The sequence below is a fragment of the Ambystoma mexicanum genome, chromosome 10 (assembly GCF_040938575.1).
Source record: "Ambystoma mexicanum isolate Mex_15411 chromosome 10, UKY_AmexF1_1, whole genome shotgun sequence".
Lineage (NCBI taxonomy): Eukaryota > Metazoa > Chordata > Amphibia > Caudata > Ambystomatidae > Ambystoma > Ambystoma mexicanum.
Window position 1 is genome coordinate 771,318,676 of NC_090932.1, and position 16,613 is coordinate 771,335,288.

The following is a 16,613-nucleotide window of genomic DNA, read 5'->3' on the forward strand; positions in this document are numbered from 1 at the left end:
CTGGATCTAGTTCCGTCACTGATCCTACAGCCTGTAAGTGGAATCCAGTCCAGCTGTGACTCCGTAAGTAAGTCTTGGTACCAGTTGGTTCTTGGTAACTGTTCTTTCTTAATGTGTTTCTTCTTGTTGCCAAAGTTTCACTATTGTCTTTATTATTTTGCAGGAGCGGTCTTGGAGATGCCAGGTTAAGCAATGGACTCCTAAATGCAGCGCTGAGCAATATTTATGCAGGTGGGTGTTAGCGCGAGAGAGCGGCGTCGAGATGTATTTTAAAATGGGTATTTTTCTATTGCGCGGCTAACCTGGTGTCTTTTTTCCTTTCTCTGCAGGTGCGGTGATGCTCCGGAGCAGAGACCGTGTGGACTGCTTCGATGGAATCCTGAGATGACTGATGCCTCCGGGTAAGTTTTCGTTCTTCCTTCTTGTCTCCTTTCTGCAGGTGCGGTGGTCCTCAGGAGCGGTGGGAGAGAAAGCCATTCGGACGGAATTGGAAAGACTGCTTCTCACAGTTAAGAACTTAACTACTGTTGTTCTTCTTGTTTTTCTCCCTTTTTCAACAGGTGCTGATGGTCCGTGGTTCCCAATGAAGATAACAGGGCGTGGCTGAAGTCCAGGTAAGCAGGAGTTGAGCTGGCACGGTGAGCGTTACGCTGCAGGAGTGCAGAATAACGCAAAGCGTGTTCTGCTCGTCGGGTGTGGTTTATATAGCCATGGTAAAGTAGTCCCTGGTAAAATAGTTCCAGGCCCAGCCACACCCTAGAAACTAGACTGCATAGCTCAGTTCTTCAGGACTGAGCTATATGTGCCCCTATGTTCACTGGAACCTCACTCCATGTGGTCAAGTAGTATGAGCCTGGTGCCAAAGGCGCCAGGACTGGCTCCAGGAGAGCCTCTGATAGCGTTTTGTGGTCTTTAAAGCCCCAATGGAAGCCTGCAACTTGGGAAAGATGGTTTGGCCCTGAAGACTGGGGACATGCACCATGACAGCCATTTGGCTCTAGTTATGTGCCACTGGAAATCTTTCCTTTGGCTTTCCGAATATGCATTAGGAATAAGCTGCTAATTTACTGCTATTGCTTTTGCACGACCTACACCACCAGGACTCAAAATTAAGATTGCATAAGCAGTAGCTAAAAGCAGCTTCTGTGTATATTGCATGAACGAGTGACCGGGAGCTATTACTGGGAAATGAGGAGCTAGTACATTGCGACCCGCACCTCTATCTTGCACTGGAGCTGCACACTTATCATTGCGCCCAGTATTTATGGCCCTTACGCTTTACCCATCGTATAGCTGTACCCTCATGTTTATTTACAGATTGTCTCAAATGCACAGTGTTAATTCACATAGATGGGTATGCTCGGCATCAGTTGTCCCGAGGGGCCAAAAGCATCTCCTGGTCGCTGTTGGCGACAAGCTAAACAGGCCCTTCTAGGACACATGCAGCTGCTAAACAGCTCCTAGCACCCCTCAATTTCAAACCCTTGACGCCCTTATAATATGTACAACCAGGCAGGCAAAGCATTACTTCTCCTAAACATGAGCAGCCAGCTGCGACTTCTGTTTACACAGTAAATGAATACTCGCTACCACATTTCCTTGTGCAATTAGGGACGCTGCTGCTGGATAGGAGCCAACCCATTTTCCAGCTACATCCTGCATCCATCTAAGCCAGTGATGCAGTAGCATGCACTGAAACTAACAGTAAGTTTCCAAAGCAGAGAGTGCCTTACATCAACAATATCAATGCCTGGCGCCATTCTTGAAAGTGCTGTGTTCCGCTACCTGACATAAGGAGCATCGGAAAAATGGTACCCATTACTTAAACAGGTATCCAGTCATTACATCGACAACCAAACCACCCAACACCAAACCATCACATTTTTTCCATTGAAATACCATTACATAGAATGGCCATTTCGTTGAATAAAATTCGATGGATCCATCGAAATGTAATGTTAAAATTAGGGGTTGGGTTAGAGTTAGGGTTGGGTTAGGGCTAGGGTTAGATTAAGGGTTACATTAGGGTTAGGGTTGGGGCTAGGGTTAGCTTAAGGGTTACATTAGGGTTTGGGTTGGGGATTAGGGTTGGGGCTAGGGTTAGAATAAGGGTTACATTAGGGTTAGGGTTGGGGCTAGGGCTAGATTAAGGGTTACATTAGGGTTAGGGTTGGGGCTAGGGTTAGATTAAGGGTTACATTAGGGTTAGGGTTGGGGCTAGGGTTAGATCAAGGGTTATGTTAGGGTTACATTAGGGTTAGGGTTGGAGCTAGGGTTAGATTAAGGGTTACATTAGGGTTAGGGTTGGGGGTGGGGGTTGGGGTGGACACCCCCCCCACCCAATATAAAAACAAAATGTAAATGTTACAAGGAGCTGGCCAGTGCTGAAATTTCAGCACTGGGCAGCTCCATATAACGTTTTAACGTTTCAAAAAAATGCATTGAAATGCTATCTTTTACATGTAAAATTGCATTTCCATTGAAACCAGTCCATTTATATTTTCGATGGAAAGGCATTTTTCCATGTTAAAGATCGACTGTTGAGGCTTTGTTTTCAATGCTTTGGTGTGTCAATCCTTTATTTTCGATGCACTCACTATAAACCCTTAAACAAGGCACTTGAGGTCCGCCCGATCCTTGCCAGCCAAAATTGCCCTCCTCCAGCTTCGCCGAGCCTGCAAAGATATGCAACAGCGACAGAATGCTCGCAGTGCTATCACGAGGCATTTCAACAGCTTGCTAAGCCTTTGGCGCATGGAAACATCCCAGACCTACGCCAAAGCAATTTGCCTAGAGACCTAACGGTCTCCCCAACCGCTATCAACCACTATCAAGCGGAGGATATGTTCCCTAGCTTCATGCCAAAGCTAAGTTTGCAAAGTGTCCGATGCACCACTGAAACCATAGTCTCTTGCGCTTCATCTACTTTGGGAGCAGTAGATTGCTCTGCAGCATTACGGATCACACCGGAGTCATCCATGACTCAAACCGCTCCACCAACCATATGGCCCGCACACACAACACACACGAGGTAAGTGGGGAGAGGGTACCCACACTGAAAGGGGGCTCTACAAGTCAAAAACTTGGGAACGTACCCATTCCCCCTACCCTCGCACTTACCTCCAAAATGCCCGACAACGATCAACGATGCAGGGGGAGCGAACCCGCAAAGAGACCGCTCCTCCTGTGCAGGTCCTAGATATAGCGCATTGCTACCCGATTTGATTGTAGCAATACAGGAAATTATTGTCACTTATGCTACTAACCCACTGTAATGCATACCACAATGTCTTGTCCTATGCATACCGAACGTGCTACTTAAGGCTCATGCCTATTTTTATGTAATTATGTTTCTCGTGTTATGTTGAATTCAACTCTTTACTTTTTGACAAATTGAATTAAATTATTTTTGCTCTTGGTGATCTCCTTTTGAGCTAGTTAACATCTAGCTCCACTGCTATTACATAGGTGACCTCCCCCTTTGACGTCCATGAATAGGGTAGCCTTTGACTCTACCTCTCCTCTTTTGTCCCAAATATAGGGGCCATGAGTCATGGCCCTACTTCCCTCTGCCCTGTTATGCCTTGATGCCTTCCTTCGGGGCCGCGCCTTGTGCTTTCTTGTTTATTCATACAGCAGCAAGAAAAACTATTGCTCAGATCCTTCGTCGCTCCTGCCCTTTCCTCCACCTACAATCACTGTTCAGTCAGTTCCACAAGGATTAGTATACTGTTCTGATTTTATTATTTAAGATCTAGCTGATGTGATATTGCTACTAAAAGGCAAAAAACGAGAAGACCGTGCCAAGCATTGGCATCAGAAGGACCTTTCGTTTCCAAAAAGTCACTGCCCTGTAGCAGCCTCATTAAGCGCTGGTTTGTTTTCCCTTTTCTCCCTCCCTCTTGCCCTCCTCCTCACCGCAGATACTGGCGGAAGCCATTGTGCACTCGACGAGCGTACAACAAATGAAGCCCAATACTGGTTTAGAGTAAAGGAGCTGGCATTGGGTCAGCTTGGCAGTAAACCTAGTAAGAGGACTGAATTCACTACTTCTTAAGCTGCACACAGCATCCCGGGTGACAGAGGATCCCTATCTTTATTTGCACAATGTTAGGCAGTGCTGGAAATTGACTTTTTTTACTGGAGGTCCCCACCCAGCAGAGGGGATAGGGGAAGGTGGCAGTGCCGGCAAGGGGTGGGGGGCAGAGGGTGTGGTCTTTTACTCACCCACCTCTTAGGAAAGATTTCTCCAAGTGCAATTTTCCCTCCATATTATGGACCCACCCAACCTTTTGCTTTTCTTTGGCTATCCTAACCTGGCTTCTTCCAGTGGAGCACAGCCTTCAGCTGCGCTCCCCAGGAATTTTGGTCATTTTTTATGGGGAAACATATATGTCCTTCAGACTCTAAGTATGGGGAAACTAGGTTTCACTTCGTCTTTTACTTTGTTTTCATTTCTTGGTAACTTTTTATCAGTGTGCAAAGTGCATTACTATACAGTGCACTGGGGTCTTTTTCGTATGTGGCCCTAGACACCCACTAAGGAATTTTTGGTGAGTGCACAAGTGAGTCAACTGATGGCAGCAGTTTACTTTTAGCGAACCACCCGCAAATGCAGTGGGTGGCTCCCGACTGTGGCCAGTGCCAAAAATGGCCGTGTCACATGGTCCTTTGTTCTGTCTTTTGGCCATCTTGTCCCTTGGCCTTCCCCCAGGTCAATCTGACCCACTACTTCCTTATTTGAGCATGCAGGCGCCTGCTAAAACCGTGTCTTTCATGGGTTCCTACATGTCACGTCTGCTAGTGCCGAGGAAGAGGGTTGGGACTTTCTGGTCCTAATCCACACTACTGGTGCCAGGGTTTCTGGAGTGCATGAGTTCATGAGGACCACGGCTGGTGTGCAAGCAAGGGAGCTGATCTTCTATTGGTTGTCCAGATCCGATCACACACCAAACTTTGTATAAGAGAAGGGGCCCTGCATCCATTCCAGGTCGATCTACAGTGGTTCACACCAAGCTACAGAAGGAGCCACGTATCCTGTGAGCGAAATCAGACCGAGGACTCGCCAGAGATGAGCTGGAAGGTTTGGTAACATGAGCTTACTACTGTACCGTCAGACCCCTGCATTGTTCTCGAACTTAGACGGCCTGCAAGGGTGATTCGACCCATTTCAGTAGTGGGAACGTCTTGGTGCCTTCCGGTTTCCCACCAAAAGAGCCTTCTTGGAAGTGTTTCTGGGCCATCCAGTGAATTGACCAGCTCTGCCCCGGGACATTGAGAAGGAGCACCGCCATTTTGAGTTGGGATCCCTGGCTTGTGGTCCTTCGACACTCTCATGGCAAATTTCGTGGACCTAGCTCCTCTGGGTCATGATCTAGGAGAATGCGTCACTCTGCAAGCCTTTGCGGTCCCTTTGTTGTGGTGACGGTCACTGTGGGTGACCTTCCTGCCTTATGTCTGTGCCCCGAGTCCTGCTACACCGGAATTCTCTTTCTCCTCCCTTCATGGGCGGAGTTGTGGCTACTTTCTCGTCACAAACTAGTGTAACATCCCGCAGCACCTGAAAGCCGGAATCGAGAAATAAGGGCGGAATTTACGATCTGAGATGACCTTGACTAAACTGGCAAAGTTTGGTCTGGATTGGAACCAGGGGCGGTGAGTACTTGCATAACTTACCAGTGGCTCCTCGATCATCCATTTGTTTTTATGCACAAGGATTCTTTGGGATCCTCTTCTTGGCTGGAATAGCCCACACTCCCTGGCCTGTTCCAAAAGATGGAAACAGCTCTGTCCGCGAGGGCACACCATTCCCTGTTGATTGAAACTTCTCCTACCCACTTCAGGACCCTCACCTAATTGTCCCAGAATCTTGAAAAGGTACTTTCTTCGCTTTACACACAACTGAGCGTTTTTACGCACTGCTTGTACATTGAGCACAATGCTCCCCACTTTGTAGGGCTGGACTGCATAACTTAGGTTTTCCATCCTGAAGACTGCCTAATGCTATAATTCTCATTAACCTGTTAACTCCCTTCTGTTGCAGATTGTGGATATTTTACTACCATATTCGCATTAGGCCACAGTAGTTGTATATATGTTACATAGTGATATACTTGAGTGGTAACTGTTCATTTATTGGTTTGGTTATTTGTGTTTGTTTGTGGGCCTAAAATAAATGTATATGTATTTTTGATATACACCTGCCTAAGAGTAATATGTGGTGTCTTTGCTGTGTCTGCTCATGGTGGGCTTCTGATCACTCCTGAGACTTAGCCTTGACCACCTGCAAAGCTACTTTGATTGGTCTGGCATTGTCCAGAACGTTCCCTGTTTCACTAAACGGGGGTGACCTCCTAAACTTCTGTCCACCAGGCCAGAGTTTATAAATCCACTCTAACACCCCTCATAAATATTTGCATCTCAGTCCCTCAGAAAAGTTATCATGAACACCATGTTTCTTATGTTGTTCTCAAAATATTAAATTTGCACCTCTTTTAAACCTAAACAAAATGTACATTAGTATATCCTGTAGAGTGCATTATTAACAAGGAATTCCACAGCCTCCTACTATGACCCTCAAGTGCTCCTGTGGGGGTGTGTCTTGCCTCTGAATCAAGCGACCACATTTCAAATCCTGGCCCTGCAGCAAAGTTTAAACAGCTAAACACAGAGTGCACATGTAGTTCCCTGAATTAGGGAGCCTGATTCCAGAACTGGGGAGAAATTCTTTTGTAGGATCCCAGATCTGGGAAGGTCCAGCCCAATGTCAGCAGTGATACCAGGGCGAAAAGATAAGAAAGCAGACGGGCTTAACCGGTTTTGGCCTGAGAAACCTACAGGATCTGCAGAATGGTAGTTAATTTGGCCATTTTAATTAAGGATGTTGTGGCCACGGCGTGTATATAGGGCCATAAAAGGGTCCATAGCTGCTATGGCATTACGTTTTGGTGGAGACTGTAGTTACCTGGCCTGGTGTTTGGATGATCATGTGAAGTATCATGGACATCTCAGAGGAATAACAAAAGGTCTGGCTCCCGAAATGATATGTGAATAGAGAGAGGGGGATTGAGGACAGAGGTCCAAGTGTGGCCCTTGTGACCCCCACCCGAGTTGCAGCCCGAAGACAGAGAAATGACCTATGCACATCACTCTTAGGCCCTTCATCACGATAGTTGATGTATCGCAGATGTGAGAAACGTTAATCCCTCAGACAGCCATTCAGACCATACCCGACTGACGATATGGAGGAGGTGGAGTTGTCATCAATCGAACAGGTCGATTGAGTAACTCGAGAAGCTAATGACATCATCATTAACATCATGACGTAGGTGCACGTAGACACAAAGTACATAGGCTTCTACGCACAAAGCTACGCGAACATACATTAAATTATTGCAGATAGACATGAAACAAATGCTTATTACTGTAGGGAAGGCATACTATCACAAGTATGACACGGACGGTGGTCAGTCAAAAGGCCGAAAAAATAATATCGAATTACAAAAATCTCGGAAAAAAAATCTCGAAAAAAAAAATATCGGAATTATTTATTTATTTATTTATTTATTTATTTATTTATTTATGTGTGTTTTTGGGGTCAGGTAAGTAAAAAAAAAGGGGGGGTAAAATAAAAAAAAATAAAAAAAGAGGGGTTGGGGGGGAACCCCCCCATTTCGAATAAAAAACGTCATTAAAAAAATTCAACATTTTTTTTTTCGGCCTTTTTTTTCGAGATTTTTTTTTTCAAGATTTTTAAATTCGGTATTATGACCATAAACCGACACTGACACAATGGGTACAATTTGTAAAACCTTTATTGAAATAGTTGGGGCTGGAGAAACTCCTACTTTACCCTATAACTAAGATGGGAGTAGTCTTGACTACCACATAATAAATAGGGCAGTCCTAGTGGAGTCTGTCAAATCAAAATGGCCTATGATGACAAAACCTAATGCCTGCCCTATCTCTTGTACAAATAAATTGTAAAAAAAAGGAGAAATGTATAAAAAAGGAAAAAAGTCAGTGTTGAAATGATAATGTGCTTGAACCAGCTCTCCTCCCCACATTAGGACTCATGGAGTAAGGCGGTCCCGGTAGGCAGAATGACACACTATGGCTCAGTTTCCAGCACAATTCACAGTTCAAAACTGTGGATCGAGGCCCACCTGGCCTTCCACGTTAAAGTCTCTTTCTCCTACTTCCAAAATAATTTTTCAACCAAAACGTTCACAAAGATCCCCCTTTGTTGGACTCAGACCTCTCACGATAAAGTTCAACACAAACTTGCAAGGGGGCTCCATTCCCCAAGCTTATTATACTTCGGGTCTCCCTCAATCGGGCTCAGACCACTTTCGGATGTCGAAGACTTTTAAATGTGCGCAGCTTTCTTAACTGACCACCACTGGCCCACTTCAACTCAAAGTTCACGGTTTAACTTTCATTCTTCCCTTCTCTAGGAATGAATCTTTTTATTTTCACTTGTGCTGTTCATTTGCTTTCTCGCTTCAAACAAAGTACCTTTCACAGAGACTTTCGAGTGGGCTACATCCGTTCACCGGACCACCCCGTTACTTAGTATCGCTGATTTCACAGCTGTCCTTTACATCAAAGTTGACTCACAGGTCTACCTTCCTTCGCATCTCATCCACACGCATGCAGCCTTCACTTGCGGTATAATGTTTCTATTTCAAACTTTAACACACACCGGTCTCTCAGGTCGCTTGCCAACTCACCGGCTGTGTGCATCTTTTTCTGGGTTTTTCTATTTCTATTCACAAATCAAGGTTAGTACCACAGGCTTGGCCTCGCCTCCCCAACTCTGCTGTCCAACTGGGAGGGTCACTGGAGTTCTTGAAACCCAATGCAGCCTTCACTTGTAGGATTTGGCCTTCTCCACATGGCTTTCACGGCCTGTCGGAGGCAACAACCTCCAGTAGGGAATTCTTGGGGTTTTCTACCCGCAGCTCTCGTCCCTTGGTCCATTGCTCTGCTCCAGTAGGTGTGCCTTTGTCATGGAAGTTCTACTCATACTCGTGTTCCGCCTTGCTCAGAGTGTGTCTTTTGGTGTTGCCTTTTATCCTTGAGAGGAGAACTAATTGGTATAGGGTGTATGCACTTGAGGTCAAGTGCCCGAATTCGCCTGACCCAATTAACGGGACATGTCGAGTACGATGTATGAGAGTTAGTCTTGTTACTCTCAGTCACCCTCTTCTCAGCCCAGTGTTTGTGTAAAAAGGGGAGGAGGACCTCGGAGTATCCTGAAAAATATGATGGAGTAGATGAACAAAAAAGGGGGCGAATACTGTGTCTCACCATGGGCTGCCTCACCCCCACCCACCAAAGACCACTCACCCAGGTGATCCTCCCGCACTAGTCCACCCCAAGGAACTGGATCCAAAGGCGATGGCCGTGCCCTGGCCACCTGAGAGAGAGATCCCCAGGGACTAATGGGTGAGACACCCTCTGGTTTCTCACATGACTCACGCAGGTAGATGACAGACACATATCCATATATCCTTTGCCAAAGCAGAAACCGCAAGATGCAAAGAATACATATATCCAGCTTGCACATGCTTAATTGCAACGAACGCGGAAAGCCATAAGAACAAAGATGGAAGCTATAGGTACACTGAAGTAAATGGGGAAGGGGATACAGACTTCGAATACTTGAAGGACAGACAGCCTGATTCAGCTAAAGGAAGGCAGCCGGAGCTTCCAGCACAGGCACGGTGCACACCCTAGCCAAGGACGAGCAGCAATGGAAGGTTTCCAAGTTCGCCAAGGCAACCAGAAACCTGTAAGGAATGCAGTTTAAAATCCTCATAATTATAAGCAGCAGAGCTCAATTTCGTGATCCCTACACACGTAACCTGGAAGAGCAGGACAATGCCTATTCACTCAAGGTAGCTGGAGATCAACTGTTCCCATCGAACCAGAGGTGTAAAGATATAAGTGTTGCTCAAAGTAAACAACTGAATGCACTCTCTTAGGCTTAGGTGATCCGAGATGGCAACATGATGGAACACAAAGCACCTCCATGTTTGTTCCCATTACCTTGAAAAGGTACACCCAGTCTAGTAGCTGTCCAAGTTCCCAAGGCTGGGAAGACACGTTATATACAATCCTCAGCTACCTTTCACGCTAAGACATACAATGTTGCAGAGGCCAATAGCTTCTTTACTTTCCTGCAACTTTATATTTGTTGTAGGTAGAGGTGGTTCCCAGGAAGAGCCACCAGATATTGCGATCCAATAATCATACTAACCCCTATACATTGCATAAGTAGTTTCCCTAAACTGACCAATCCACACCCCTTATAAATTTCGGGGCACGTAATCTGTTTTTGTGACATCACCCCTGGTTAAAACAGGGTGACACATGTTTGGAGGGCAAGAGCTCTGGAAACGCTATGCTATTCTAGTGTGTTCCCTGTCATTTGTAATAAAGTCAGTAAACGCTTGCCCTATGGTTAAGTCTTCCGTTCTTGCGGCAGGGATTTTATTGGGGCCCAAGTATCTTTTGCTGGTAATCGGGGAGACTGCTAGAGAGCCCCTGCTACTCCTTTACATTATGAACACGACAATCATATTTAATGTGGTTCATATATTTCCTTTATGGTTTGAGTCTTGCCATTGATAAAACAGCAGATCAATCTACTCCAGTGTACATACGATTCTTTGCTGCCACCTTGTGGCCATGTTATAGAAATACTTGTGCAATGAGAATCAGAAGCAGCAAGTCTTTTGCTGATTTTTTGTTTACACAGAAACAGATGCGGAAACGTGGCAGGGGACTTCATGATTTCATATAAATATTGCATGTGTTTTAAGGTTTGTAAAGCTCATAGGATCAGTGGATTCATGTTTACTTTCAAAACCATGATGACGGAGTCGGTGTAATGCTGTGACCCAGGACCCGTACACTCCACTTTCTAAGAGGAATTGCTATTATCAAATCAAATTCTTTTTATTTCCTGTAGAAGCGGAAAAGCAGTAAACAAATTAGCCTTTGCTGTTGGCACTCCCAAGTATGAAGAGCTAAATACTACATAATCCACGCGCAAGCACACTCTGCCATTTCAATATATTTGTTTAATACAGAAGATGCCCTTTATATTTTCATTGTGAGTGTTTTATTAAACTTTACGATGGTCATATATTACATGTGTGGTTTTGTCACTCTCAACTCACATTATCCACTCCACACACATGCAGTAATCCGAGCCGGACATGGTATATTCAGGTACACGCAATATAATGCGTAGTTCCGACTTCCGTTTTCGCTCTGCAATTGCTACCTCTCCATAATTGGTAGTCCAGGATTATTTGAAACATACTGGTTCAAGTTAATCACCTCAGTCGTTTACTAGTATAGTCTTATAGATAATGGGCCCTCCTGAGCTCTGTAAGGATAGTATAGGATACATGTTTTTGGAGTTTTCATGGTGAAGTATACACGTTAAATTGACAGCTTGTCTATTTACTCACCGAGTTAGTAAATGCTATGTGATTTTATTTTACAGTAATTAAAAAAGGTTGTCTTCATAAGCATTTCAATTGCAAACGTGGTTATAATGGTCTGAGTTTACTATGAGCATGCATTGGGAGTCGTATACAAGAAAACGATGTCTCCATAAAAAAAAACTAGTGAAATTATTTTCAAATGTTTTATCTTTGCCTTTGTTTTGTTAAATAGCATGGTGCAGCAACAAAAAAAGCTCCTCACAGAGAGGAAGTGTCTTGTTGAAAAAAATGGTGCGTGGAAATTGCATTGTTGGTTTCTCGGTTTGCTTCTGAAGACAGCATGTTTGGATTTAAATCAATACCAGTAGTTATTGCCTTCAGTCTGAACATTCTGATAGGGGGTCAATAATGATCTTTATGGGCTAATTCACGTTAGATGGGTTCATACCTGCCTAATCTCTGGGTTTTTCCCAGAGACTCCGGGTTTTTAACCATTTCTCCGGGTCTCCGGGAAAGACCCTGGAATCTCAGGGTTTTTGCTGCAGGTTCAGTGTCCTGTCTGATCCTCCATCCGATTGGCTGCAAAAGATCGATGTTCGTAGCCAATCGGGTGGAGGTGAGGGCGGGACCCGGAAACTGCATCAAAAACCGGACGGTAGCTTATCAACCGCCATCTTGCTTGGTTCCTGCAGTGAGTACAGGTACCAACAACAAGAAACACGCTCAGTCCGCCTAAGTCGCAGCCTGGGAAGTCTAAGCATCTGATTGGCTAGACATCACGAAAGAGGTTGGTGCTATAGTTCCCTCAACATGCCACAAACATGCTCCGCTTCGATTGGCTTGCTCCTTCTGTCCCGCCATCAAGCGACAATGCAGATTGGATTATTTCTTTCACCGCTAGTGTGCCTGAACACTAATTTCGTCCATAGGACACATTTTAAAGCTGGCGAGTCTTTGGGTGAATCTTAAATGAAAATAACAATTTTTTTACCTGTTCTGCACACATGTTAACATTTCAAAAACACTATTTGAAGAAAATATCCTCTATTGGTATTGTGTGTGTATTGATTTTATGGAAGGCGAATGCCATTCGTCCTATGCAATTTGGGTGGTTATGAAAAGGCAATTTAACAAAATGTGCATATTTCAGGTTGAAATGCAAATTTCTGACGACGTCACATCACATTGCGTTTGTTGATTTGTCCCTGCAATTTGCCTTATGTTTTCGATAGGTGGGTGCGGTGTGTGGGCAGAGCTGTTTGCAAATGGACAGAGTCTTGTGTGGATGTGGGCGGGGCATACATCTCAGGGTTTTTGATTTTCAAATGTAGGCAGGTATGGATGGGTTGCAGGCAAAGCCTGTCAGTCCCTAGGTCTTTGCCAATTGTACGTATTGCACCTCAAAACATTATAGATTCCTCGCTTGAAGCAGAACAGCAGTAGATATCGTTAGCATGTTTGGCAAGAGACCAGATATAACAGTCTATTCACATCCAACTCGCTTGGAAAAAATGCAGTGTCCTCGACATGCACTTTCCATGGGTTTGGATGCATTCAGTGGGTTTTTTGGTTCAAGATTCCACACTGTTATCAAGCTCCGTCAGAGTCAGCAGAGTACAGACCGTGGGGGCAGGGAGGCAACTTACCCCCAATGATACTGCAGTGAAGGGAACAGTGGCTTTTTGGGGCAGTCGAAGACTTCTGAGGCAGTTGTTCGCTCGGTGAAAGTCGCCAAGAGGCTCGTGCACCTCCCCCTCAGGAGGGCTTTGCGCTGGGCCACGTATCTTTTCTCACACTACCTTTGTTTTAAGAAAGGAATGTCTAATAGGTAGCTGTTTTATTACAGGCTGCAGCGGATATGGAGGTGAGCATGGTAGAAGTGACCCTTTTCTTAGTCAAGTTTCAACTCCTCTTAAGTGTTAATGTTGTGGTAATTAATCTTTGGCTGTGCCATCAACATTTCAAAGTCCCCTCCAAACAGTCCTAGTATCCAGGCTCACATCATATGCATTTCCCATGTAGCTCATAATATGAACCTCTTTAATTGTAAGAATCAAGTTGTGTCCTTCTCTGCTGCAGGGGGGGTAGTCTACATTCATGTAACCGCTGAATTGGAACAGTCTACAGCTTGCAATATGAACATACAGCTACCCAGATTCTCACTTACCATCACTATTGCCCTCAGACTCAAGTTTCTTAAATATACAGTAGTACATGCAGTACTGCAAATACCAAGATGCAGCACGACAGCTCTCAGGTTTCCCAGTTCCATGCGTGATAAAGCCATCCAGTCTCGTTTTTTTTTCTTTCTTATCCCAGTATTGCCCTGTAACAACTAATTGTCATGGTGTGAGGCAGGCAGGGGCGTAGGAGACACAGAACATCTGTGGGGGCAAGGGGACACCTTTGGGAGTTTGCTAAAGACACATAACACAATCCAAACCACCAGAGGGTCCAGTGCCAGTCCTTAAACCTCTTTAAATATATGTGTCCTTTGTTCTTAAAAAAAAAGAAAAAGAAATGATCACAGTTTTAAAAACAGTGACACTTACAATAAGCTGCAGATTTCTCACCAAAAGCACAAAATCTCATTATAAACACATTTTCAGCAAAACCATGTTAGAAATAAAGTATTTGGGGACTACTAAAAATAACTTTCAAACATTTGCGGTCTTACAGCAGGGATTTTAACTAAGCAAAGTACTATTCATCTTTTTGAAGATCTCACAGGGTTTTGATATTTTTATTCCATCTTTGCATTCTTTAGATTCCCAGGCAAATTATGTTGCTATTGCTTGTATTTCTACCAGAAGCATGATATCTTGATGTATTGCAGAACAATTTGATTGTCTTTTCTGAGATGTACTTGAACGCAGGCAGGTTTTCAGTCATCGCAAAACAATAAAGCTTCTCTCAGACTCAGAGAAAGAAACTGGAACAGTTAGGAGGATGTGCAGTAGCTTCACCTGTCCAGAGAAAGCTCTTTGTCTGGAAAAATATCTACCCATTTTGGGACGGAAGAATACTTGTGGATGCTTGATAAAACTGTCAATTGTGTAGAGAGGAGGGCATATTTGATTTCTGGGTATTTAACCATAATTTCAGTGCTTCTCCCTGGTTAGTGAAAGAGTGGAATGGGAAGAGTTCAGAAGGGGAAAGGGGGGGGGGGGTGAAAGAAGGGAGTAGTGGACAGGTGAAAAAAAGATGATCAGGGAGGAGGAGCATTTAAGAGGGAGAAAGCGGTATAGATAATGTCCACAAAAAGGTTGATTGATACAATTACTCATTCAGCCATTACCGTGCCTGCTGCAACATTTTAGACTCCACTTAGAACAGATACTGGCAAAGCAAATAGTGTTGGCCTGACGTATATATGCATTGGTGTTAATCTCCAGGTGCCCATGCTAATTACCAGCTATTTCCATCATAGGACCATAAAGTAGCACAATTTGTCAGGTATGGGCATGATGTTCTCTGGTACTCGCACCTTGCACCATATATTTCTACCCTATACCAAGTAATGCAATGAAAAGCCCAAGTACTTATAATGTCAATGTTTTATGATCAAAATCCAAGGTACTCATACCATCCCCAGGTATTGGCATCAATACATCCAGTTCAGGCACAATTACCATCCAATGCCGAGGTACTGAATCAATTATCATAGTATAGCCAGTGTCCACGATGCCCATTTAGGAGGCAGTGGCAGATTCCATTATGTCCATTTAGCAAAGAGGTTCCTGGCTATATTATGCCCATTTAGCATAGCAGTGCAAGATTTGGTTTCACTCAGTTATGATGTTAATGCAAGATTACATTATATCTACTTAGCACAAAAATGCTAGATATCAATATGCCAAGTTATCATATGCAATGGCAGATTCAAATATGCCCAACTAGCACAGTGATGCCACATTAAATTATTTGTACTTTTCACAGTAGAGCAAGATAGAATTATGAACACCAACACTATAAGCCCAGACTTCAGTATGCTTGGATAGCACTGCCTTTCTGCATATTTTGTAGGGGGCTGTATGTGTGAGGTGTGGGGGCAGCTGGAGGGTGCAGTGCAGTGTCCTGGTGCTGTATGCACAGTGGAGTGAAGTATGTCCATTGCCATGCTAGGGGCAGTGTGATATGTTGTGTTGTAATGCTGTGTGTATGCGCAGTGTGGTGATGTATGTGCAAGGTTGGGCATTGGGGCATACAGTGCAGAGGGGTTGTGTGTGCACAATTCTGCATTGGGTTTATACTCAGTTCTGTGTGGTGTGGATGTGCAGTAGGGTGTATACTCTGATGGGCAGTGCTGACTATGCAATTCTGGCATGTTTATTGTCAAAGTGCACTTGGGAATATGCTCTGCCTGCTTCATACTTAGCATTAATTGAGTTGCTTAATGTTATCCACAGCTCAGAATGCATGTCCTTTTAATGCACCTAATTAATCAATAAGTAATGCTTTCAAGTGCTATTATCACACTTTTTAAAGAGATTCTGCTTTGCCAACTTTTAGCCAAAATGAAAAACAAGCATTGGCAAATGCCAAGAGTTCGGGCATTTGTGTAGGAATTGGAAAGGTACTTGCCAGGCACTGCTTTAGTGGTATTAACTGGCCATTGATGGCAGAAGGTGCAAAATTGTGAGACTACATGGGCATCTAACAGCAGTGCTTGGCAAATGCCAAATACTTATACAGAAGCCAAAATTGGTGGCTTTGCCCATGCTTGTTTTTCATAGGACTTCAATGAAGGACATCCATAGTGCTTACAAATTGAGATGGCTGAATGTAGGCTTGGTTAAGAGATTTTTATTGCACTAGTTGCGCGTTTAAAGCTCCAATTCATTCATTAACTCTCAGAAGACTGTTTTGAAAAAACATTGGAGGTCAGGAACTGGGTGGAAATGGTCATAGAGATTAGCGTGGCCATGGGCTCAATGTATGGGAAAATAAGCAAACAGCACCTACAACCTTTGTGTCCCTCCTCATATGCCATTTCTCCCCAGCTGTACTCAAATGCAATCATTTTGGCTTATAGGTGGCGCAAGGCCAAGGGTGAATCATTAGAAAAATTCAATGGGTCAGATTCTCAAAACCTTTTTGACACTTGTGAGATGTGCTAGCGCATCTCCTCATTTGAGCAAAAAAAGGAGA

The 16,613-nt window shown here is 44.3% G+C and overlaps 1 protein-coding gene and 1 long non-coding RNA gene across 2 annotated transcripts in view; one reads left to right on the plus strand and one right to left on the minus strand.

Moving 5' to 3' along the window:
• PLCH1 (phospholipase C eta 1) overlaps positions 1–16,613 on the minus strand; it is a 1,334,702-nt gene that overhangs the window by 1,131,507 nt on the left and 186,582 nt on the right. The window lies entirely within an intron of this gene.
• LOC138491730 (uncharacterized) overlaps positions 12,154–16,613 on the plus strand; it is a 44,300-nt gene continuing 39,840 nt past the window's right edge. The window contains exon 1 of the long non-coding RNA XR_011276076.1: positions 12,154–12,249. This is a non-coding gene — a long non-coding RNA (uncharacterized lncRNA). The remainder of the gene's footprint in view (positions 12,250–16,613) is intronic.